The sequence below is a fragment of the Xiphophorus hellerii genome, chromosome 21, assembly GCF_003331165.1.
Source record: "Xiphophorus hellerii strain 12219 chromosome 21, Xiphophorus_hellerii-4.1, whole genome shotgun sequence".
Lineage (NCBI taxonomy): Eukaryota > Metazoa > Chordata > Actinopteri > Cyprinodontiformes > Poeciliidae > Xiphophorus > Xiphophorus hellerii.
Genome location: NC_045692.1, coordinates 2,387,543 through 2,413,142, shown reverse-complemented (window position 1 = coordinate 2,413,142; position 25,600 = coordinate 2,387,543). Strand labels below are relative to the sequence as shown.

The 25,600-nt window shown below is 39.8% G+C and overlaps 1 pseudogene; it reads left to right on the top strand.

The window, feature by feature from the left end:
- The first annotated feature begins 949 nt into the window (after positions 1 to 949).
- Positions 950 to 25,600, top strand: LOC116712236 (uncharacterized; annotated as a pseudogene).

The window sequence follows — 25,600 nt, the reverse complement described above, 5'->3', positions numbered from 1 at the left end:
GCGTGAACAGCTGATTGCGCTGTGTAAGCCTCTGCTGCTGCCCGGAGACAGGCCTGTGGTCCCAGAGGAGTTACGGAGGAGACGCCGGGGCTGCAGGTCTGGAGTTAAATGGAGGGAGAAGAGGAGACGGCACAAACCAGCGGTACCGGCGATTATTGTGGGGAACGTGAGGTCTTTGGGGAATAAGACGGACGAACTCACGGCGTTGGTTAGGACCCAGAAGGAGTACAGGGAGTGCAGTATCTTCTGCTTCACGGAAACCTGGCTACACTCGCTTATTCCGGACTACAGCGTGGAGGTCCCTGGATTTTCCTTGGTGCGGGGGGACAGGGACTTTTCCAAGAGTCGGAAGAAGAAGGGCGGCGGGATTGCACTTTATGTGAGTGAGAGGTGGTGTAATCCCGGTCATGTTAACGTGAAGAAGGAACAGATTTGTAGCCCGGACATTAAACTTCTGGCTGTGGGAATGCGACCGTATTATTTACCAAGGGACTTTATGTCCGCCATTTTGATCGCTGTTTACATTCCCCCATCTGCTGATGCAGCGGTGGCCTAGGACGTCATCAGCTCTACCGCAGCCAAACTCCAGACTCAACACCCGGACGCCTTCATGGTCATCACAGGTGACTTTAACCATGCCTCATTGGACAAAACTCTACACAACTTCCAGCAGTATGTTGACTGTCCCACCAGGGAAAACAAAATGCTGGATCTCCTGTATGCTAATGCCAAAGATGCATACAGCGCCACAGCCCTGCCCCCCCTTGGCAGGTCGGACCACTTCTTGGTAAGGATGACTCCCAAGTATGTCCCTCTAGTGAGTAGGCAGCCTGTGCGCATCAGGACGGTGAGGAGGTGGACACAGGAGGCAGCTGAGGCACTGCAGGACTGCTTTGGGTCGACAGACTGGGATGTGCTCTGTGGGCCTCATGGGGAGGACATCGACAACATGTCTGACTGCATCACGGACTACATCCGATTCTGTGAGGACACTGTCATGCCAGCCCGGACCGTGCGCTGCTTCTCCAACAACAAACCCTGGATTACCAGTGACCTGAAGGCACTTCTAAACAAAAAGAAGATAGCTTTCAGGTCTGGAGATAAGGAGGAGCAGAGGAGAGCTCAGCGTGAACTCAGAGAGACACTGGGGACATGCAAGGACAACTACAGGAGGAAGCTTTAGTCTAAACTCGAGCAGAACAGTGTGAAAGATGTGTGGAAAGGAATGAAGCACATCGATGGGTTGAAGGGGAAAGACACACAGACATCTGGGAGCCTGGATAGAGCAAACCAGTTTAACCAGTTTTTCAACAGGTTTAGCTCACCTCCTGCTACTCCCCTACCACCACCATCCCCCCACACAGCAAAAACTAGAGAGTTAAAATTTCAGGGTTAAACGTGTCAGAGTTAATTTTAACTCATTAAGTGTTTTTTTAACATTTAGCGATTTAAATGATGCCCAGTGTGTTGGAGTTATTTCGCAGAGTTGATTGTGTTGGTGTTGAATCAACTCTGCTGGGAGGAAAATAAGCTCCTCCCCTCTGCTTCACAGTCTTCGTTTGCGTTCAATCTGAACACGGCTCCATTTTGTTCATCTCCTGTTCTACACGGTAAGTGTCCAACTTACAAAATCTTTTGTCCAGCACTATTACATTGACAGAGTGAGTGATTTGACTTTTTCTACTAACTACCACATAATTGAAAGGCAGCTGAATGTGTCCATTTTGCAACAATTTCACACAACGTGTTAGCTAGTAGCCCATGTGGTAGCTAGTAGGACTTACACCTGATATTATCATGGTAATTCTTACAAAACATATTTTGTCGGACGAGTTTTTCAAACTCGTGAAAAATATAGTTATATTTTTTTGCCGTTTAAAATGATAATTTTGGCCTTGTGAATGTAAGAGGTAACGACTATTAGCTTCCGCGGAACATCAATGAGCCAAAGTCACGTGCCACAAATAGCAGAGGAACTACAGTGAGGTGAACTCTTGACCTATACCTTATTTTGCTTTGTCTAGGTTTATCCCATGCTTAAATAAAATGCTGATCCATGTAAAGTATGGCGACCTTCAAAAGTATGTGAAGTTGGAGGAGGTCGAAGGGCTGTTTGACTTTAATCAGTTTCATGAGAAAGGTTTGTTATTTATTTAACATCTGTGTGGGGCATGGGCATTATTCTTTTCAATGTATGTCTATTTAACACATATTTTTCACATTTGTGGTAAGTAAAAAGAGTAATCCATTGTATTTTCATTAATATGTTTCATACAAATCACATGATCAATATCAAGTAACTGTTAGTTTAAAAAATCCAGCTAATTACAGAATTAGGCTCTAAATCTTGCCTCGTTTTTTCAGTCATTGAACGATTTTGCCTGCCACCTGATGGCAAAGTTACATCCAAACAGATACTGAAGTTGACGAAGAAATATTCAGTGACCTCCTTAGACAAGGCAATGTGGTACTGACGGTTTTCTGCTATGATGGTGAGATACTAAATCAAATCAACTGTTATACAGATTTTACCAAAGAATGTCACTGATGTCTATTGTCTCTTCCTTCAGAGTTCTCAGAATGGTCATCTGCTTCTGAGTCTGACTCGAGCTTCAACTCAAATGCATCAACATCAACAATACTAATGGATGAGATACCACGCAAGAAGCAAAAAACTGAGAATCCTAATAACTCAGTGTCAGCTAAGAATGTAACAATATTTTTTGTCTGCCTCTAAATTCTGTTTTGTATGCCCAGACATGTTTTGTCATATTTTGGTAATCTGCATATTGCATATTTCCTGTTTTTTTTCCTTTTTTTTATTATTAATTTTATAGCTGGTTGAAGGTGTCCTACAAAGCAAGTCTGGTGGTGAAGAAATTCTGCAGGAGTATGAAACTACAGAAACACTAACTGATGCCACAAGAAGACAAATGGTGAACATATTGGTGGCTGACATCATTGATAAACATGGGTATGTTTGTTTTTACACTATTTAATTTATGTATAATAATTGAAAAAATGTTTAATCACCAATTTAAAATCTGCTGTTAGGCACCTCCCCACTAAAGCAATCAGAGAGAAGTATGCCTTTGGAATAGTGACACTCTTCCCATCCCTCAAGGATCCATACACCAAAAAAGGCAATGTAATGTTTTTTTTTTGTTTGTTTTTTTCTACAATCAAACATGCTCTTTTATTTTGTGACTCAAAACTGTGATTTTGCATTTAATTTTTGTTCTTTTTTTTAGGAGCACTTTTATGACGCAGCAAGCAGAACTGGATACATTTCATGGCGTCTTAAAACGGTCCTAAGGAAGATTCAAAGAGGATCACTTGTGCCACTAAGTAGCACCAATTACATTTCATCTGGAGGCCCAAATATACAGAGAATTGTGATTGTTGAAAAACAGCTTGATGGGAATGCCTGACAGGCGGCCATATCTCTGCTTAACCACACCACAGACAGGTCCGTGATCTTTCAGAAGATGAAAGAGACTTTTGAGCACCGTCACAAGCTTATTAAAGATGCCAGTGGAAGAAATGATATTCTGACAACATTCAAGAGGTTCCTGGACACAAAGGGATTGGTAAGTGTTCAAGTGAGTTGTTAAAGTCTTTAAATGTGGATTTTTACCGTGTTATAATGGTTTGATTTCTATATGTTATTAAAGATTGATCAAGACTTCAGTCTTCTATTCAGTGAAGAAACCTCATCCAGACTGCTGCAGAAGTGAGATGTGTTCTTCAAACCAAATGTCATCAAGGAGGCGAAGCGTTTCACTTCTACACCTGAGTTGAAAAGTTTGGTGCAGTCAGCGGAAAGTCTTCAAAGTGATGACCTCGCTAACACATCTAGTAAGTACCTAGATATCTCTGAAGATAGTTGACTGTTCAGAGTACTCATAAAGTTCTGATATTATATCTTAAAACGTTTATAAATTTGTCCTCAGGCTATGACCAAGAAATGGCCTCATTGTTACTTCTCTTACATCTCCTTCCACCGCAACCAGGAGGACAGAAGTCTGCAAAAATCAGTGCAAGTGATGCAGTTGAGAGACTTGTTGTCTTTCATAAGGTAATTGAAATTTAAAATATGCAAAATTATCTGTCTATTTCCTTTTATAGACATGCATAAATACAGATGTTTGAATGACAGCTTTGAAGATGTCTGGGCATACTTAAATTTATTTTTTATGTAACGTATCGTAAAGCTGTATGTTTTGTTTCTTATGTTTGGTGTATATCTTTTTAATTTTAGTCATGGTGCAGTTTAGAGGAGCATCTCCGGGGTCAAGAGGGTCTGCAGCCATACCTCCTTGCTGTTGGGCATCAGAGAAGCAAGATTGACAGCTTCTACATCGTCATGGATAAGTGCCTCATCCCATGCCAGACAAACTGTTCTCTTGGAGCATTTGATGAGCTATTCAAAGCACATTTTGTGAACATTGTCTTTTCTCCTATTCTCACTATGGATATGACGATATATTTGAAGCATTTGATTGTTGAACACCATAGACTCTTTAAGTTCTTATATTCACATCGAAATTTGATATCTAAGCATCATTTTATGATCCACTATCCATCTTCCATTAGGAAAATAGGTCCATTGTTACATATGTGGTCTATGAGGTTTGAGGCTAAACACAAAATGTTTAAAGAATATTTTAAAAACTTTAAAAATATAACCAAATCACTTGCGAAAAAGCATCAGATGGCCATAGCTTATCATTGAGAAACAATAAGTATTAAAGAAAATGAGCATGGGCCTCTCAAACCATTTTCACTTAAAGATGAAGATGTGGTCAACAAAGAAATGCTTCAAATGATTTCATCAGGAGATGTTTTTTCAACCAGCTGGGTTAGAGTTGAGGGTGTTGAATACAGACCAGGACTTGCTGTTTGCAGCACAATTCAAGATGAGATGCCAGTGTTTTGTCAGATAAGTGATGTACTTTTAGTTGACAATACCTTTCTTTTGTTATCTAAACAGCTATTCACAGAAACATTTGATGATCATCATCATGCTTTCAGGATTGTTCAAAGTGTAGAAAGGCATTTAGTAAAGAAAACTTAAATTTCATAAGCCTTTTGATATTCAAAACTCTTATGGCGTTTCTAATGAATGCTTGTTCATCGTACCACAATTTAAAATGTTGGAAACACAGCTGCAAAAATAAAGTGTTCAAAATTGATGTACTTGTGTCAACTTGTTTTTCTTAATAATTATTATAATTAATCATAATCATAAAGTAACTTTTTTTGGAGTAAATAACACTTGAAAGTGTTAAATCAACACTAACAAAGTGGTACATTTTGTTCTTGGATCAGTGTTATCCATTATATCCCACAGTGTTAAATGAACCCTGTTTTGGGAGTTAAATAAGTAACTCTGATAAAGTGTTAAAATTTTAACTATATTGAAAGTGTTAATTTAACTCTGAAGAGTGTGGACTATATAAACACTGAAAAAGTGTTAAAATCAACTCTGTGGGAGTTAAATTAACACTGGGCTTTTTGCTGTGCACACATCCACACTGCCCCAAGTTGTTCAATCCACCTACCGGCATTCTCCTGCACACCACCTCTCCTTCAGCCCCCCATCTCCCCCTCCTCCCCCATCTCCACTGCAGACAACAACACCTACCCCCAGCTAACGGTGACTACAGGCCAGGTAAAGAGACAGTTGGAGCGATTACACCAGGGGAAGGCTGCAGGACCTGATGGCATTACACCACGGACCCTGAAGACCTGCTCCGGCCAGCTGTCCCCTGTACTGGCACACATGTACAACCTGAGCTTGAGGCTGGAGAGAGTCACGCTGCGGTGGAAGACATCACATGTGGTTCCTGTTCCCAAGAAGCCAAGGCCATCCGACCCAGAGGACTACAGACCAGTTGCTCTCACATCTCATGTGATGAAGGTCATGGAGAGACTGGTCCTGGCCCAGCTGAGGCCTCGGGTGAGGACGTTTCTAGACCCCTGCAATTTGCCTACCAGCCCCACTTAGGAGTTGACGATGCCGTCATCTTCCTGCTGCAACTAGCACTTTCGCACCTGGATGGTGGAGGAGACACTGTGAGAATCACGTTCTTTGATTTCTCCAGTGCCTTCAACACCATCCAGCCTCTGCTACTGGGTGAGAAGCTGCGGAGGATGGGTGTCGACGACTCAGTGATCTCCTGGGTTACTGACTGCTTGACAGGCAGGCCACAGTTTGTCCGTCTGGGCAGTGTCCTGTCTGATGTGGTGGTCAGTGACGTAGGAGCTCCACAGGGAACTGTGCTTTCTCCCTTTCTCTTCACCCTGTACACCACTGATTTCCAGTACAACTCTGAGTCATGTCACCTACAGACGTTTTCTAATGACTCAGCGGTTGTTGGGTGTATAGGGGATGGAGGGGAGGGGGAGTACAGGACACTGGTGGACAGCTTTGTGGAGTGGTCTGAGCAGAATCACCTGAGGCTCAACATTAGTAAGACCAGAGAGATGGTGACTGACTTCAGAAGGAAGAAGACACCTTCACGGCCACTGAAGATCAAAGGGGAAGTGGTGGAGGAGGTGGAGGATTACAAATACCTGGGAGTTGTAATCGGCAACAGACTGGACTGGGCATCTAACACTGATGCTGTGTGCAAGAAGGGGATGAGCAGACTCTATTTTTTAAGGAAGCTGAGATCCTTCAATGTGTGCAGCAAGATGTTGGAGACCTTTTATCACAGTGTTGTTGCCGGTGCCATCTTCTTTGCTGCTGTGTGTTGGGGAAGCAGCATCAGAGCCAGCGACTCTAATAGACTGGACAAAATCATCAGGAAAGCTGGCTCTGTACTGGGACTAAGGCTGGAGTCCCTGGAAACTGTGGTGGAGAGGAGGACACTGAAGAAGGTTCTGTCTATTATGGACAATAAACAGCACCCTCTCCACCACATAGTGGACAGACAGCGGAGCACCTTCTCACATAGACTGCTCCAGCTCCGCTGCCGTAGGGACAGATACAGGAAATCCTTCCTGCCACATGCCATCTCACTGTACGATAAAAGCTAAATCATTGTCTGCACTAATCAGTCCAATTTTGCACAACTGCACTGTGGCACACTTGCTGTACATATATTTAAATATACATATCTGCATTTTTTGAATCTTTGCAAGGACTGCTCTAAGTTGCTTTTTTTTAATTTTTATTAACAGCATTTAATATTTTTACAATTCATAGCATTTTATATTTTATTTTTTATTTTATCTACAACTACTGCTCAGTGGTAGTTGTTATTGTGTCTTGTCTCTATGCTGTAACTGCGAAGTAATTTCCCTGCTGGGATGAATAAAGTACTTCTATTCTAAGGTATTCTTCATAATGATCTTAAAAAGAGAATGTTGCTGCTGCACCTTCATGTCGCATGCTTCGCCCAGACAATGGTTGGAGCAGGAAGGAGCTGCACAGAGATCAGCTGACACACTCGTCATTAGTATTGTGAGAACAAAGTTCAGTATTAATCCTAACTCTAGCCTAGCACATCAGAGAACTGTGCCATTTGAAAAGATTGTCAGTAGGGAGGAAGAAATGCATTTATTGGAATCTGTAAGTGCTGAGTCAGACATACTGGATATTTAGAAAGAAAACGTCTCTGGATAAAATATCTACTGGTGCCAAGAAAGCAGACACTGATCTGCTGTGATGTTAATAGTGAGTGAGTTAAGGGAAATACAATCACACTAATGTAGACCATAATCTGTGTGTTATTTGACTTCAAGTATACAATCAGGATTGATTTTAATAACTTTAATGAAGACTAGGACTCAGCAAATACTTCTTAATTACGGTAACTCTGACTGGTACTGAGGAGAACATCTGGTCAGAAACACACAGGGTCTGCCTGGCTCTATCTTATCTGTGAGGTAGATATTTTTTGTCTGAAACCTCACAAACAATACATGTATTTTAAAAAAATAATAAAATCTACATTCATTCCATCATCACCAGTAAATCTGGTCTAAGTATATAAGATATTTCATCCATAATTGTGAATTTTCTTTCTCCATGGAGGATCTCTGTGTGGTTTCTGAAACTTCTGCTTTTCCTCTTCACAGATTATAGTGGACATATTGTATTTATGCTGTATGAATCTCAGGTTCTCTGAACACAAGCATATCCATTTCATATCATAGTGATGAAAAGCAGCGTCATAAATAGGCCTGTTGCGATAAACGATACATCGATTAATCGTATGATAAATTAAAACTATCGACGTCATTTCAATTATCGGCATTATCGTCTCTTCCGGCCTTTTTCTCTTTCAGCTAACGACACTGAATGAAAAAAAGGCTCAACTCCGGTGCTCCCCACTGACTCCTCCCTTCCTCATTTCCTCAGTGTAAAGCCCAGAGCACACTACACGATCGGCCCATTTTCAAACCCTGACAGACCACACATTAGCCGACAGAAATCCTAGGTATAAGGGTTAGATCGGGTTCGTTCCTGCCGTGTGGTGTCCAACAATGGGCACAAAATAATGGCTACAAGTCCAGTGAACTAATTTTAAAACCAGGCATTAATCACTGCTTTACTACAATCTACCTGCAATGCATGTGGCTAGTGTCAGTCCTGACTGAATGAAAAATCATTATAACCTATTTACGTCACGTTAATGAAGAACAGCTGAAAAGTTACCGGGTTTATCAACTGCGGTAGCAATTTCGCTCCAACTCCTCCTCTTGTCATTTCTATATTCTTTGCATGTTGAATAAACATTAATGTTGTTTCCACATATTATCTCCAATGTCCGCTGGACTTCGGGTTGCGTCGTGTCAGCTGTTTGGGATTCCCCGACGTAATTTCCCCTCAGAAAGCGCGGAGGAGAATCCGCGCTTTCTGATTGGCTACCTGTCACATTCAACAGGTGTAGTTAAAGCGCCCAGTCGGGGAAAATCCCTGATTTAGATCGGAGCGGCAACGACGATCTACCTTAACACACCACACAATCTTAGAAAGATCAACGTTCTAAGATTGTTTTAAGGGGAAAAATAGGAGCAAAAATCATGTAGTGTGAATTATTGCATCAGGTAGTCGATGTGCCCATCTTCTCTATTTAAATCTAATTATTACTGAAGGGCAATATAGTACACAGACTTCATAATCTGCACTCTTTTGATTGAATGCAGTATTTATTTCCACTTTGGCTTTATGTTGTTTAGTTTTTTTTTCAAGTGCGTTTTTTGTTAATGGAGACCATTTTATTTTCGTTTTTGGTTGTTTTGTTTATTTTGTTTATCAGTTCCAGTGTTTAGTGTTCTTTTGAAAATAAAGTGTATCTATCTTTGGCAAGAAATCGCATGGATTATTATGTCATTTCCATTAAATCAGTGTAAAAAGGTCTTCAAACAATATTATCGTTTATCGCAATAATTTTTGAGACAATTAATCGCTCAGCAAAATTTGCTATCGTGACAGGCCTAGTCATAAACAGAATAAATATAACAATTCCAGTTTGAAAGTTAATGCTAAAAATTCCATAAGCAAATTAACTGATCAGATTCTTCAATTTTTATATTTTTTTCTTTTAGTCATATCAGTTTGTCATTTCATGACATAAATATCTCATGGACGTTAGATGAAAATAGTCCTAGTCTCTAACATTGGATGTACGGGATAATGAGCCATGTTCCTGTCACTGAGATGAAAGCACTTCATACGTTTGTTGCCAGGCTGTAATGTTGCACTAAACATTAAATCAGAGTAAAAATTAGGGTGGGGGAAAAGGGATAGCTGCAACCCCAGATGAATAACAATAACATATTGCACTGGGTTATTATTTATTTACCAGCAGCTAAATTCAGAAAGTGTCGGTGGAAAACAAACTAAGCCCCATGAATCAGCAGCTTGTAGAGCCACCCCAGCCTGGGATACCCTGAAGTATTAATATTCTCATCTAGGAATTCTGCCCCAGCCATCTGCACCGGGTCACTTCGGCTCAGAGAGGTTTGGGGCCATTTGTTAACGTTCTCTCTGGAGGTTCCAGCAGAACATTTCCATCAGGTTTAGGGCTAGATTTAGGAGTGGAGCTATTGCAGCACCTTAATTCTTTTCCTTTTTATTCATCCTGTGGACAGTAGCTGCACTTCCATTGACCATATAATTGCAGAAGTTGATATTTCAAACTTAAGTTTGCTTAATGGAAACATGGTCATTTTGATGATAAAACACTGGTTTAGTTTTTGTTTGTGGCTCAATCAAAATTAGTTTATTTCACAAAACTGCAATGGAAACACTTACTGTATTTTGCATCACAAAAATCATGCAAAACTTTTGCTGTTGATGCAAAAGTGCCAACATCAACAGTCGGATGTTGCCACTGGCAAAAACCACAAAGAAGAAGACAACAGGAAATATTTGGAGGTTGATGGTGCTGCATGTTTTTTAATGACTTGTTGCGTGAACAGCTTATTCATGATTTTGATTTAATTTCCTTTTTAACGGAAACACCGCAATTGTGAAATTGCATTCTTTTCACATAAGTGGAATATTGAAAAAGTTTTTGCTCACATTTGTAATGAAAACTCATTGTCTCATCTCCTGTGTGAGATAAAGTTCTAAGTTTATCTCATACAGGAAATAACTGGTTCGTGCTAACAGTTCACTTCAACACTCTGAGGAACATTCCCAAGTTAATACTGATTCATATTTTCTCCATGTGATGAAAACCTTTAGAGAGAAATGCTCATAATAATGCGATGCATTAAAAAGCATATGAACTATGTCATCATGTTGCATTGGCAATCTGGTCTCAGTCTGTTAATTTTCAGACTGGTCAATGACTAGTAAATTTCGTCCTACTGAGTCCGTCCTCTTCTTGCTCAGAACAGGAATTTGGAAGTTGTCGTTTCTCTGATGGAATCTCGTTTGAGCTTTTATGTCTTTGTCATAAATAATCTCAGGAGAGATGAAATAAAAAAACATATTTGATGCAGGATCTTTTAGATCACAAACAATTATGCTCAGGCATGTTTACTACTGAGAGCTGCTTCTCGGCCGTACATGATGTCTGAAGCTGTTCTGCCTCTGAATGTTTGCGCTGCATGTCACGTGCGCTGTGGGAGATCTGATTTGCCTTGAGGGGGGTGTCTCACTCAGAAGCACAATGAGTTCCATGAGCAACATTTGCCCTCACTACAGGATACGCTCATTTACATATTACCTGTGCTATTGCTTCACAATAGTGGCATTAAAGGGCAAAGATAAAAAAATACAGAAATATACATGCAGGAAAACATAGGATACATGTTTACATACACGTTTCACTATCATGGGTGTAATTTATTATAACAGTTCTTTCTTCAGGGTGGGACGTCCATCCAATGTAAAACTGCGGTGATTACATGAAACAGTGTGTGCAATGATATATATACTACAGGATTGGAAATCAGGTGTTTATTGTGTGCCACACAAGTTACATAAAATATCAGTGGTCGTGAAAATGACACCATCACCCCTAGAATCTGAAAAACGGACACAATGTTTTGCTATTAACTATCAACACTGCAACAGCTAAATCAGCTAATAACAATCTAATATTACAGCTAGTATCAACTAAAAACAGCCAATAGCAAGCTAATAACAAACTAAAAACAGTTAATAATCATGTCTAAGGGGAGTCACACTTCACAGGTCAGGAAAAGGTTTTATTGAAAAAAATAAAGAGAAAATGAAAATTAGGTCAGTTCTGCTAGCTTTACCTTGACAGCATGTACACATGCTGTGCAGTTTGGTGTGTTTCAGTTCAGTTAATACTAAAATAAAGCAGCCTACACACCTACACTCTGACAGACAAAAAGCGTAACAGGTGTCATGAAATTAGCTAATCAACCACCGCTAGTGTTCAGACAGCTGCTCATCAATAATGTGTTGGAAATGTTTTCGTGTTTTTTGGTGTTGATTCCTGATACACTTGAACCAGGGCTGGCCCAAGCTTTGTTGGGGCCCTAAGCAGATTTCCATTTGGGGCCCCCCATACCAACATATCAACACCAGATTCTTAATAGACCCTAAGCTTCCATCGTGCCAGTGTTTCTATGACTACTGACTTTTATAAATGACAATATCAAGTAAAAACTGTTGTTGAATTTTGTTGTTATCTGTTATCGTTATTTGTCTTACGTTAAAATGTGTTGCTCTGAAACATTAAAGTGTAAAAGTTAAAACGAAAGCTATACACCTAAAGATAAACCCTTAACATGAGGCAGTAAAATGATAGTGTGATGGTGTTTCCAACCTAGATGTCACCAGTTAAGCTAAAAACTGGCCAAACCCAAACACCAGTTTGGATTCTCGGTTTGCTCCTGTTGTTTGCCTGTTGACCTCTACTTTCCTCCATGTCCTTCTTTTACTGCATTTTTTCTAACCAAACAGCCTTTATTTGCTGATGTTTTTCATAGACCTATTTCCTTCTCCGCATTGATTTATTTTTCTTCCTGTACACAACTCATCAGACACTTTTGATACCATTTTTATACACCAACATTGTAGCTAACTTTAAACGAAGCAGGAGGACCGCTCTGCCACTTGTTAAAAGCTGGTTTTGCTCTTGAGCAGAGAGGGTCACTGATCGCCCATGAGCAACAAACATGGATCTTTCAGCTCAGTCACGCTGCCTGCAGGCTCTGCCCAAAGCCGCTAAAGATACTGCACCATTTTAAAAGGGGAAAAATGTGGGCTGCAAGCCTCCAGAGGGTTTCCTGAAGGAGGCTGAGGCCGCAGGAGGCCTCGCTGAATCTTTCATATATATAAGAGGCTTGCAGCCTGAGTGTGCTGATCCCTGTGGACGACGGCCCTCAGCACCAGAGGGTCCACTCCCGGCATAATCAGAAGCAAATCCACGAGCAAAGTTTAATCCTGTCAGCTTGCATCAACGTCCTCACGTAATGGATGAGAACCACCACGATGGGGAGTGGTCACTTTTTTATTCTAACGCTTTAGCACTTGCAGGAAACTATTAACTGTTTTCCCAGGTTTTCAGCTCCAGTTTGATGTCATCAGGCAGCGGAGCCAGAAACGCAGCCAGACAAGCTGGGATGTGCAAATCAGAGCCAGAACCAAAAGTGATGTTGATTCACCTGAGGGTGAAGAGTCAAAGACGGGATGCATCATTGGAGGGCTGTGACGTATTTACTGCTCCTGTGTTAGGAGAGAGGCTTTAGGCCTTTATTGGTTTTCTGGAGGCGCCTTCATGCAGACGGACTGAGGCCATGCACAATCTGATCAGAGAGAACACAGAGAAAAACTGATGCCATCATTTACTCACATTCATTACTGCTGCAGTTTTCTGACATTTACAGAGATGACACCAAAAACATTTCCAAGCCAAGGAAAGATACAGTTCACGCTAACCTTTTTTTCTGGATGTTTATTTTAATTTTTTGGAAATATTATTTAAACAGTTTTTTTGTGCAAGACAATACATTTTTAAAAGTAGGACTATATGTCACATTGCAGTGGGAAGAAGTAAATTATTCAGTTTTGGAACTCTTAAAAATGCATCGTTTTATTTCAGCAGCAGCAGCTTCCTGTTCTGGATCCCAGCATGTTTTCTGGCCTTCAGTACTTTCAGCTAGCTTCACATCTGGTCCCGGTATGACAGTCCTTCAGTCTAGATGTCTAACCATTTATTTATTCCTTCAGATGCTGGAACTTCTCAACTCTCAACTATTAACTGTTTGCAGCTTTGGGAAGTATCATTCCCAAAGCTGCTTTGGGAATGACGTATTTACAGTTCATGTAAATACGTCAGTTCATGACGTATTTACAGACTATCCTTTTTTTAACAAAAAAGGATAGTCAGTTTTTCAGAGGTTGGTTTGTGCAGGGATGTGAAAATGTCCACATCTTTCCTACAAACTTGGAAGTATGAAATTGTCCAAGATGTCCTGGTACGCTGCTGCACTGAGAGTTTCTTTCACTGGAACCAAGAAGTTGAGTCAAACTCCTGAGAGTATCCCCAAACCATAATCCCCTCTGCTGAACTTGACGCAATGCAGTCTGGTGAGTGTCGTTCCCTTGGCAACCAGCAAAGCCAGACTCATTCATTGGCTTGCCAGCCAGAGTGGTGTGACTCATGACTCCAGAGAACACGCCTCGGCTGTTCTTAACAGACCTACATAGAATGTTTGCATTGCACTTTGGGATGTAAGGCTTGGATGCTGCCACTTCACCATGGAAACCATTCTGTGAAGCTTCTACACACTGTTTCTGAGATAATCTGAAGGCCACATGAAGTTTGGACTAATTTCTGAACTATTGAGCGCACCTGAATATAAGCCACACCCACGACCTCTGAAAAGAGAAGAAGAAATATTACATCTGCATGCTGAACTATTGTATGTATATATCCGCAGGTGTCCACATGTCCTGGACCTGAAGAGTCAGTGAATACTTTTGGCAACATAGCCTATAAATATATACATGAGTCCACAGGAAGACATATAAATAAAATTTCAGAAATGACAGAGTTGGTCTTTAATAATGAGGGATTTACTTTTTCAAACCGTTTGTGTCCTCAAAGAGTTATGCTTTTCATCTTTCCTTAAAGGCTCTCTACCATGCAACAGAACCTCATTATGTCTTCTGACAGTTGAAAGACTGCACCTGAATGCGGACCTTGAAGCAGGAGGATAATATAATCACTGCAGCAAATTCTTCAGCATATTATTTTTAAATGAGGTCTGCAACGACGGGCACCAACCAACACCTTACGATGTTACAGGCTCTGCTCTAACTCTATCTCTATAAAAAGGAAAAGAAAACATAGATAGTTGTAACTTAATTAGTTACAACCAAGACTTGGAGAGCTGGAAAAAAAGTTTTTTTCAGCATACCCTCTTAGAAACACCGATCCCCTTGTGTCAGCTCTTCAGGTCTGAAATAGACAGGGTGTGAGGGGCGGGGTCGGGGGGGGAGCTACTGTAATACATCAAACTTTTGGCGCACAATGAGACGGCCGCTCCAGCTGACCTGCGTTTCAAGAATATGTTGGAGAGAGCAGATAAAACCTGAGGGAAGTAAAAGAGGGGAAAAGGGGCGAAGAAGAAAGGGCAGCTGATGAAGGGATGTATGAGAACGGAGGAGTTATTGAGACAGCTGGTGTGAAGTGGAGAGGGCAAGATGGGGCAGAGGGATAGGATTGTGTTTGAAGGTTGGGGAGTCAGAGGTTGGGTGAGAGCTGACAGCATCCTGAGAATAGTCTGTCAGAAGAAGTCTATTTCTGTTTCCAAAGCATGAAAGCACCTGCATGAAGGAGGCCACCTTTTAACGGGTGTTCCCTTGTTAGGACTTTACATATAAAATCTCTGTTTGGGTTTTAGCTAGGCACTCCAGTGAAAGCAAAGAAGAAGTGACTGAAAGTAAAACTGATCGTTTTCATTTCTCCAGTAAAGTGGAGATGACAATTGCTTTTACAGTCGGAACCAAAGATTAGAGACATACACTTTATAAAAAGGTGCTTGTACTCACTGAAAAAATAATGAATAGAGCAAAAGATGTAGACAAGAGTTATTGCTACTGGATGTTAGAACTAAACCAAGCAAAACATCACTGAAGGTGTGGCGTTAAGCATTTCTTTTGGTCCCTAACAGACATCTTGGTTTTTCAGATAATTAATACAACACAAATGTTACATTGTTTTATCAATAAAGATGTTTTGGCACTAGGATGGTGTGAGATTTCTTGGCTGAAACAAATGTGGTTAATTTTGCAAAAGTGCAACAGAAATATATTTTTCACATCACAAGAGTCATATGATCAACAACCAGATGTTGCCACTGGCGCAAACCAGGAAGAAGACAACATGAAGTAGTTAGAAGATCATGGCACAGCATGTTTAAGGACTTATTGCGTGAACAAAGTTAGCCATCTGTGATATTAATTGTGTTTCTTATTTAATGGAAACACGGTAATTGTGAAATTGTGTTTTTCCAACATCAGCAGAATATTGACAAAGTTTTGCGTCCATTTGTAATGGAAGCAAAGCTGTGTTTGTTTATTTATTTATTTATTTATTTAGGACAGACAAAAGTAAAATCAAGAAAGAAGAAAAATAAAATAAAAGTTAAAACAAGTTATCATGCCCAAGTGACATGCAATTTTATATTATCTGTTCGAAAAGGAGCAGGTAGAAGATACAAGATATTTTTCCTTTCCAGGAAAATATATTAAGCTGGTTAACTTATTTACTGTAAATTTCGTGTTTGTCAGCTGATATTACGTTCCCATAGTTACATTAATAAGCCATATTTAGATGCCACTCTGCATTTCAAAATCTATTACTTTTTTGTTTGTAAAGTTAAGAGCCATAATAACACTGATATGATATAAGCTAATTACAAACGAAGCTGATGATAGTGGGTATGTCACACACTTAGAGTAGCCTAGGAATGATGAAGCATCTGGTGTTGACCTGTTGATACTGGGGGGGCCCCAAATGAAAATCTGCGTAGGGTCCCAAAACGGTTTGAGCAAGCCCGGTCCCCAACCTCATATTTCCTTCAACGAGTGTAGAATCCACCTGGTTAGAGACCCTAATGAGGGGCCGATGTCTGTAAACACGGCTGGGGACGACATGCCTCAGTCTCAGCTCCTAAATCTCTGCTGGGATACCTTCACTCTGATCCCACACGTCTTCTTCTCCCTTTAATAGCCTATCAGTACCTCCAATAATGAGCTTATCTCCATTCTTAATGGCCGACTGAATTAAAGCAAGTATCAGTAATGGCAGTTACTTCCCTCTCCGCTGCTAGCGCTCACATATCAGCAGAGATTCAGCTCACAGAGCAGATCTGCTGAGTCAGCCTTCTTGCTGCTGGCGCTCCAGTTTTGGGTGAAACATATGAACCGGACTGACCGGATCGGCTGTCTGAGTGGCAGACCAGGTCTGAAGTACAAATGCTGCGCTACTGTGGCCTGCAGTGGGACAGAAGTATTCATACCCCTTTAGCTTCTGACATTTAAATAAAACCACCTTCATCTCTTTATAGAGCAATGTAGGGGATGATCTTGAATTAGAAAAAAAAACAAACAGAAAACTGGAGCATTTATATTCAGCAACTGTAATACTTTGTAGAAATCATTTGTCGAGGTCTGTTCCTATCAGCTGTGGTAAGCGTAGAGGCTGATCAGAGGACCAGGGTTTCGCTCGTCTTTTCTAAAATAGCTCCATCACACAGGATGAAGAGTGACTGACATACTAAGGTTTAAATCATTAAAGCTATGCCTCCATCTCTCCTTTGCAGTGTCCTAGACTACAACCACACATAAGGATTTATTAAATTGTTTTAAGTAGAAATTAATAAATATCTCAAGAGAATCTATTTATCTGAAGAACAAAACTGTACACAAAAGAAAAAAATAATATGTTCTTGGTATAAATATATAGTCCAGATTTTTCTTTTTTTTTTCAAACCTTTATGAATTTATGGAACCTTTATAAAAAGTTTAGTTTGGGATTGAAAACTATATGACTTCCAAAACCATTTTGCATATTAAGTGCAGATTTAAGAGTTGGTTTAAGGACTTCTGGTATTTTAAAACTGGTTTAAAGCATGTAATAAAGTTTTTTGGAGTAAAAATGTTCTCTCTCTTTTTGTCATGTTTTAATTGCAAATAATGATTTAGTATGAAACATGAATATTACTCATAAGGGCCACATTTTTGCCAGGTGGTCAAACATGTTCACAATATTAATGGAGATGTCACTCTAAACTTTATTACTGTATCTCACTTTCTTGTAATTTACAGCTGGAATTATCTTTAAAATCTGCCTAAAGTCCAACTTTTTTTGCCTTTAATGGTTTTAATCAATTAGAATATGAAAAATAACGCTTTTTATTAGTGGTAAATATTAAATTATTTGCAAATGGGTTGGAGTCCATAACTTCAACCCATTTGCGTGTGGGTGTGCGTGGGCATGTGTGTATATGTGTGTGCTCTGACCCCTGTCCATGCTCAAGCTGTAGGATTTGAACAAACTGAACATTTTCTTAATCTTCTTGCTTGGTTAAAAGTGTTCTTCTAGTGCCTGCCACAAGAGGCACAAGAGACAAAACTTCAAAAGTAGAGAGGAGTGGAAAATGACTGCCTTCAGCCGATGAACTGGACCTCAAGGTGGTTCAGAGACAGAAATGAATGAAAACAAGAATCTCTACAAAAACCTGAGAGGTGAATCATACTTTAGATGAATTCTGTATTCCAAGGTTTTAGCCAACAATTCTCCAGTAATCATCATGCAGAAACACTGCAGATTTTCTATGGATGTTTGAATATTTCATCCTTATGAGATGCAAGAAGTATCTGAAGATAGAGCTCTTGGAAAAATCTCTTCAGTCTGCTTCAACGTTTTCAGATTTTGTCATGTTGACCGCATGACTAATGCAGAGTGGAAGGAAGTTATAAGATGCTGATTGTTACATTTACATATATGAACATGCAAAGTGTATAAATTGGTATTGAGTTCTCTTTACTGTGATACCCCTAAATAAAATCAACAATCAACTTTGATACTAAGTGCCTTAGTTGATCTCTATGTAGTTTGACCCAGCTGTTTTGTGAAGGCCTCTGAGGTTTGTTAGAGAACATTACAACCATTAACACCAGATCATAACAGGAATACAGCAGACAGGCAGGGAGGAAGTTCAGCCCATTGTTGACCTTCTGGTCTTAATGGAACCAAGTTATCAATATGCTCACAGATTCTAAACAAACCATGGATTGTATTGGAAGCACTATTTTGGCTAATTTTCATAACTTATAGCAACATTTATATCTGTTGTATAGCACTTTATAGCTAGGTTCTGCTAAATGCTGTTGCTATGGTATTTTACTGATAGATTTTGTAAAATACTGTGTTGCTATAGCGTTTTGTTGTTAGCGGAGCTAATGTTTATGATTAGTGCTTAAGAGTTAGCTTCCTAACTTTGCTAACGGTGCCCTTCTACTCTGTAGGTAGATAGCCTTTTCCAGGACAGGCTAACCAGATGAATGTTCCTGATCACACCTAAAGGCGGATCACAAAGTTTCTGCCTGCCAGGAAGCAGGCAGAAACTGGGCTGAGCTCACAGGGGGAGGAGTCAGTGAGCTCAGCAACCTGATGACCTGGTTCAGGATGAGCAACCTGGAGCTAAATGCTGTGAAGCCAGCGGAGATTATTGTGGACCTCATGAAGATCTACTGCCCACCCCCTTCCATCTTCCTCAGCACCTCTACAGTAGACGCTGCCGCTCTCTGGACGCCTTCATCACCCACGAACTCAGGTAGTCAACATCATCTCCCTCAGCTAAAAACACTACAAATGTACTTTCAGTGGAAGCTGCAAAACTTATCAAATACAAAAGTTACATGCAGTGTGATAATATTAGCCATTGTTCATGTGTTGTCTTTGTGTTTCGGCCACTAAAATGTTTTTTCTCTAAAATGTAATGAACTATATTCTACAAATCAGGCCTGTCATTATTAGATATTCCAATAAGTACTGACATGACATAAACAATAACTGAAAGTTATAATATTAAGAGTCTGTGTCATCAAAGTTTATCACATCACAATCCCACCACTTCTCTTGTTCTGATCTGTTGCTGAATAAACCTTAGAGTCCATAGCATTTAATTACTACCATGAATGACCTTGTAAATGCTCTCCCAGCTCCCCCGCCCACAAAAAAAGTGTATTTCAGCAAAAAAAATCTGAATTGAGTATCAAGCCCTGCTGTGTGAACGTAGTGAGCAGATAATGAGGACTGGAGTTAATCACCTCTACGATTGGGAATATTTGGCAGGAAATTAAAGTTGCTGTTCACAGACAGTCTCTGTCTAATCCAACTGATCTTAACCTTTCTCTTAAAGAAAGGGAAGAAAGTTCAGCCACTGGATCTGGAAAGATCTGCCCTCCAAGTGCAACTGGAGCACATAGACCCACAAAGTATCGGATACTTGATCTTTTTCAGATTTTTATCTGGTGAAAATTTCAAAAGCATTTATCATTTTCATCCCACTCACAATTACCCACTACCTTGAAGATTTTTCTCTCATATAAAATGATAAGTGAATACATGGAAGCAGGCCGGATAGAAACCACCAGGTATAGAAAATGGATGGATAGACATATATAAGATCTCAAATTTCTATGTGTGTGAGAGGATGTGTGTAGGATGCTCCTATGTCATTAGAATATAGCAACAACATATCACTGCTCTTTCTTTCTGTCATTGAAGTTTAGAAATTGACATAAAGTTCCATAAGAGGGTAAGTTCTTGAGTCCAGCTTTGATGGACTGCTTGATTTTTCCATATCTAATTATAGCGAGAGATAGTGCTGTCTAATCAGCTCTTCAAACATTGGGGGAGGAAAGCATTTTTTTTAACGAAGCCAGAATTCATATCTTTCCTTCTATTGCTTTCTGCTGTCTTTAAATGAGTTCTCAGCTGAAAAATGCCCACTGAGTTGAGTGGAAAGCCTGCTGAGGCAGTCTTTTAATTACATGCACGCTGTATTGATTACCAGAGGTTGCTAGATATGCAAGCTCCCTGCCAAATGTACCCTTTTATAAGTTTCAAGTTCAGTTTTGGGGAGCTGCTTTTGCATTGTGAAACATTAGTTATTTGGAGCAGTTGCTGCATATAAGAAGAACACAAATGCCTTTAAAAAAGACTGTATTGATGTGGCGGTGAAATGACTGCCAACAACCAGCAGTTTGACTTCACTGGACAAGACCCATAGTGCTGATGTCGGCTTTATATCACTCTTAGTAATAATAATCATTTTATGAAGAAGCTAGCAGAAGGAAAAGTCTGGAACTTTTTTGAAATTATGCATTAAATGTGTCTTTAAGTGGAATTTCTACACACAACTTTCTTCATCATGACTCCACATGGCAGCCTGTAAAGACGAGGATTATAGTGAAACATATTTGACTTTTTTAAATTTACTAAATTGTGAGAAATGGAGGGCAGCAACATTGGATCGGGAGGTTGGGGATTTTGAGAATCCTCCAACTTTAATACATGGAATTTAGACTTGAGGTAGAAGTATTATTATGGTTCACAACTTGACACCTGTGATATCAACTTTTATTCTTTACTACTGTTTGTCAGTAAATACCAGTATAATTCAATTAAATATCTTCTATTCATAACTCAGTTTATCCTATCTTCATTTATGAACAAGACACCTTGTTACTTGAAGTAACTGGCCAATCCGACCCCACCTTGAGGCTCCGCTCTCTCAGAGAACAACATGGTTAATTTCACTAAAAAGAAAGGTGGACCCAATGCCACATAAGACGTTGTAATAGGTATGCCGGGCCAATTGGGGGAGCTTTAACACTGCCACGGAATGATGCAAAAAACACAGAACACCAAATGTTTGTTTGTAACAATGAGACACAAAAGAGATGGAGCTGGCACGGCCTCACTGGAACATGAAACACTCCGTTTGAGATTTTTCCTCTTCAGAACCCTTTTTTCAAAAATGATCGTTTCTGGTCTCCCAAAGACGGGATCCTTCAGGAGTGTGGATGCACAGCCTCAACGACAAAAAAAACTTTCTGAAAACGCTTAAAATCATCTCCATAGCGATGGGACTTCAGCTGCAAACAACTCTGGTGTGTACTGAAGGTTGAACCCCAACATCTGTTGGACAGTCAACTTGAACACCTGAGGTTTCCAACCCAGACAGTCCTGTCCGGTTCATACCATGTTTTTCTCTTCTAATTTCCCAGAATCTCCTTGAGGCTTACCAAAAGTCCTTTCTGGCTTCAATGAATTGCTCCTATGTCCATGATTCTGTTTCTGCAATAATATAATCCTTCTGACCATTATGTAACCGTTGCTTCACGACTCCTAAGAGAAAGTCAATCCTTTAAGGATTACTGCCTGTGTTCACCAATGGATCTTCAGGTTGGAACCTTGCACCTGCACCTGTAGCCTTCCTGGCCCAAAGCAAAGCTCTTTCAGATGCCATGTTCCTGACCGCGCTCAGGATAAAAGAGAAACCATCCTACTGGTATAAGTTACAGATCAAGAATCATTCCAGCTTCACTCTTGCACAAGAATCTTTTGATGTCTCTTTTAGATGTCTCCCTGATCCAACACACCTGAATCAAACAGTTGAATCACCTCCTCAGCATGCAGTCAAGTTCTCCACCGTCCTGCTAATAACCTCATTATTTTACTCAGGTGAGTTGAAGCAGAGGCACATGTAAAATTCCAGATGTCAGGGACTGGAGTTGAAAACCTTTGCCCTTACACAACAGTCAGAACAGATAATGAATCTCTTTTGTTCCTTCCTGCCTCTCATTAGAACCATGATGTATTTAGACTCCTCATACATCACAGACGTCTTCCTTATTCTGCAGCTGGTTTTGCTCTGTGTGGGACAGATGAGGACACCAGGCTGAAACTCTGGCTCTGTCCTCAGGCAGTGAGCTATTGGAGTCTTGCAGAGTTCAATCCGCAGCGTGTGTATGGCAATCTGTTCACCAAGTCTTTGCAGTTTAGAGTGAGAGAAGATATTTTTGGGCAGAGTAATGGAACTGCAGAGCATGAGGGCTCAAGCCTGAAAACCTTTGATGCTTAAACAAGACTGCTACTCTTGTCCTATGGTTGTTTATTTCCCCTTCTCATATCAGATATGATTAGATTCAGTGTTTCACTAAAGCTGTGTGCTCATCTACAGTCACAAACCCCGCTGACCTGCAGGATTTGGGATGATGTAACGGCTTCTTGTTTTAAACATTTTAGAGCAGCTTTAGGAGTGTGCTTTGGGGAATTTGTCCCCTCTCTTCCAGAAGTAAGGTCAGACAGTGATGTTGGCTGAGAAGACTCTAATGTGTTTTGTAGGGTTGAGTCAGGGCTCTGTACAGAATAGTTCTTCTACACCATTCCAGCATCCAAACTTCAATATCAACATCCTTCTACTGTGAGAACAATTAGGAAGGGAAAAAAAGTATTTTCATGTAACTTAGATATTACACTTAGATTTTTTTTCTCACAAACTGGCCTCTTGAAGCTACAGGAGCTCCTTCCTTCCTTCCCAAACCCATGAGCATTGACAACAACACCTGCATAAGGTGAGTCACTACGGCATCTCATTTTGCAGGGATAATTAAAGCAGTTATGAATGAATGTGAACTGAACATGTTTAGTTTGCATACACACAGGTGTTCTCAGAGGTCAGAAAGCTCAATATCAGGCCAGGAATTATTAGGAAAGTTAAAGATTGAAGGTTTTTTTTTTCAGTATATGTAGGAATGTTTTTAATTTGTGAAGGAAAGTGCTGACACTGCTATTTTTAAAAAGCACAATATTCCTGTTTTCTCATTTTCTGTAGAGTTACCTAATCTGATTCATTGTTCTTCCACTGCGGTTGGGATGTTGAGCTATGCAGACCTTGTTTTTTAACACGGAGATGTTATATTAAAAATGTAGTTTTTATTTATTTTTTGCTCTATATTTCAGTAATATTCAATATTTTAATACTTTAAATTCTTACCTGCATATTAAGCTTTGCCTTTGCTCTGTACATCACTCAGAAACACCTTCTGTTGAAACTGAAAACATTAAAAAGTTGAGTTGAGGTGTTTCAGAGGATCTCGATTTAGTGCCAACGTCTTGTTTTACCAAAGTGCTTATCTCCCACTATTTAAGCAGCAGCATTTTGTAAGGATTTACAGACATCGGGATCAGGGATCAAATTCCAAACTGCAGCACCACAGAGACTCTGTAGACCAATTCTGTCTGAAGTTAGATCCAGAAAAACTGCAGTTTATTTGATTTGTGGCAAAAAGGTGAAGCTAAATGCTAATCACTGACAGGATGCAATGCGACTAAAAGCTTTTCCTGTTTCTAAAGCCTGAGGGGGAAAACAGACCACCAAACATTCTCATTATTACAATATTTAATAGATTAATTTAGTAGTTCTTTGAATATCAACAAGCTGACAAAACATTGATTTCTGGTTTGTTCAATCCACATACAATACAATCAGAATGAGGTGATGGACGGATGGATAGAAACAACAAAGTATGCTTTTGTAACCACTTTTACATAAACCGATGTAGTTATGCCTGTGCGCGCGCGTGTGTGTGTAACGTTAATCATGTGTTAATTGAACTCACACCTCAACTATAAAATGACATTCATGTGGATGAGTAGATGTCAAATTCTTTATTTGTGAAACAATTCAAATTGATACAGTGTCCATTTAATAGAATCAATATGGAAGTACAAAGAGTGACAAGCATAAAAAATGATACGCACAGGCACCATTAGAAATTACATAAACGTTATTAACTGTACTTGTTTTTATCACTTGCTAATTTTCTAAGCAGAAAAACATCTAAGATTGTTACGTTAAAAGGCTTTCTGCGTGAATTAATGAGGATTTCTCATTAAAGAAGCTTTCAAAGTGTTTTTCTCTTGATTATTTCTTATTTACTTGTTTTTAAAGTTGTGTGAATATATAAAACTGGACCTACTCACTTTTGCTTCTCTTCTTCTCAGTTTTGAGGCTTTTGCTTTCAGGTTGTCCTGGGTTACGGGACGTTTCCATGGCCCGGTTCACCAAGAGACAGAAAGCTTTACAGTAAAACTTTGGATCCTCAGTGATGTGAGTCATTAAGTCACATTCTGGCCCTTCAGACTCGTTATGGTGTCATTTCATCAACTTAGTTACTTTTTAAATTCAACACACCACAATAAAAGAAAAGTATCTGGGAAAAATGTAAAACTATCTTAACTTGAACCTGTAAAATTTATATGTATATATATATATATATATATATATATATATATATATATATATATATATATATAAACTAAAGCACAAATGTTTTTATTACATGACCAAACCATGAACATGCTTCCACTGTGATTACTGTCCTGCAACCTGAGCAGCAGGACAGCACCGTGGCCACTGCCCAGCAACAGCTGTCCACTGCTATTTATTGTAAGTGAAAAGTTGTGTTAGCAGCAGTGAATCCCCCTAAATCCCTTTAGTGTAACAGAAAACATCAGAGTGGCTGTGATCCGGCCAAGCAGAGGCTGAGCGCCGCTTCTCCAAAACATCTTAATGTGACAGACAGACAGACAGCCAAAAAAGAAAAGAACTGCTGAAAGCAAATTGTCACCATCTGACAAATGTTTTAATTCACTCAAATTAGCGTTTGATCCAGGAGCATCTCAATAAACTAAAATATAATAAAAAGTTTATTTATTTTAGTAATTTGATTCAAAAATGGAACCTTTAGAGGGATTATTTACACAGAATGATATATTCACACATCTCCACACACTGTTTTTCTGTCTGCTGCTGATGGACTCTTATTGAAGCCTTCCCATTTAAAATGGAGAAAACCTTGAACATGATAAAACCACATTAGTGTCGAGTTTGTTCATTTATGTGAAAAACGGACCTCACCACACAGCTCCACCGTACGACAGAATGAAATCAATAACATAACTTTCTGGTTTGTGGCACTTTTCTTCTGTTTGTTGTGTTTGTGTTTCCAGACGGTGAAGATGGAAGCATCTCTGCGATGGGGCTGAGTGTTCTGAGAGCTTCCCAATAG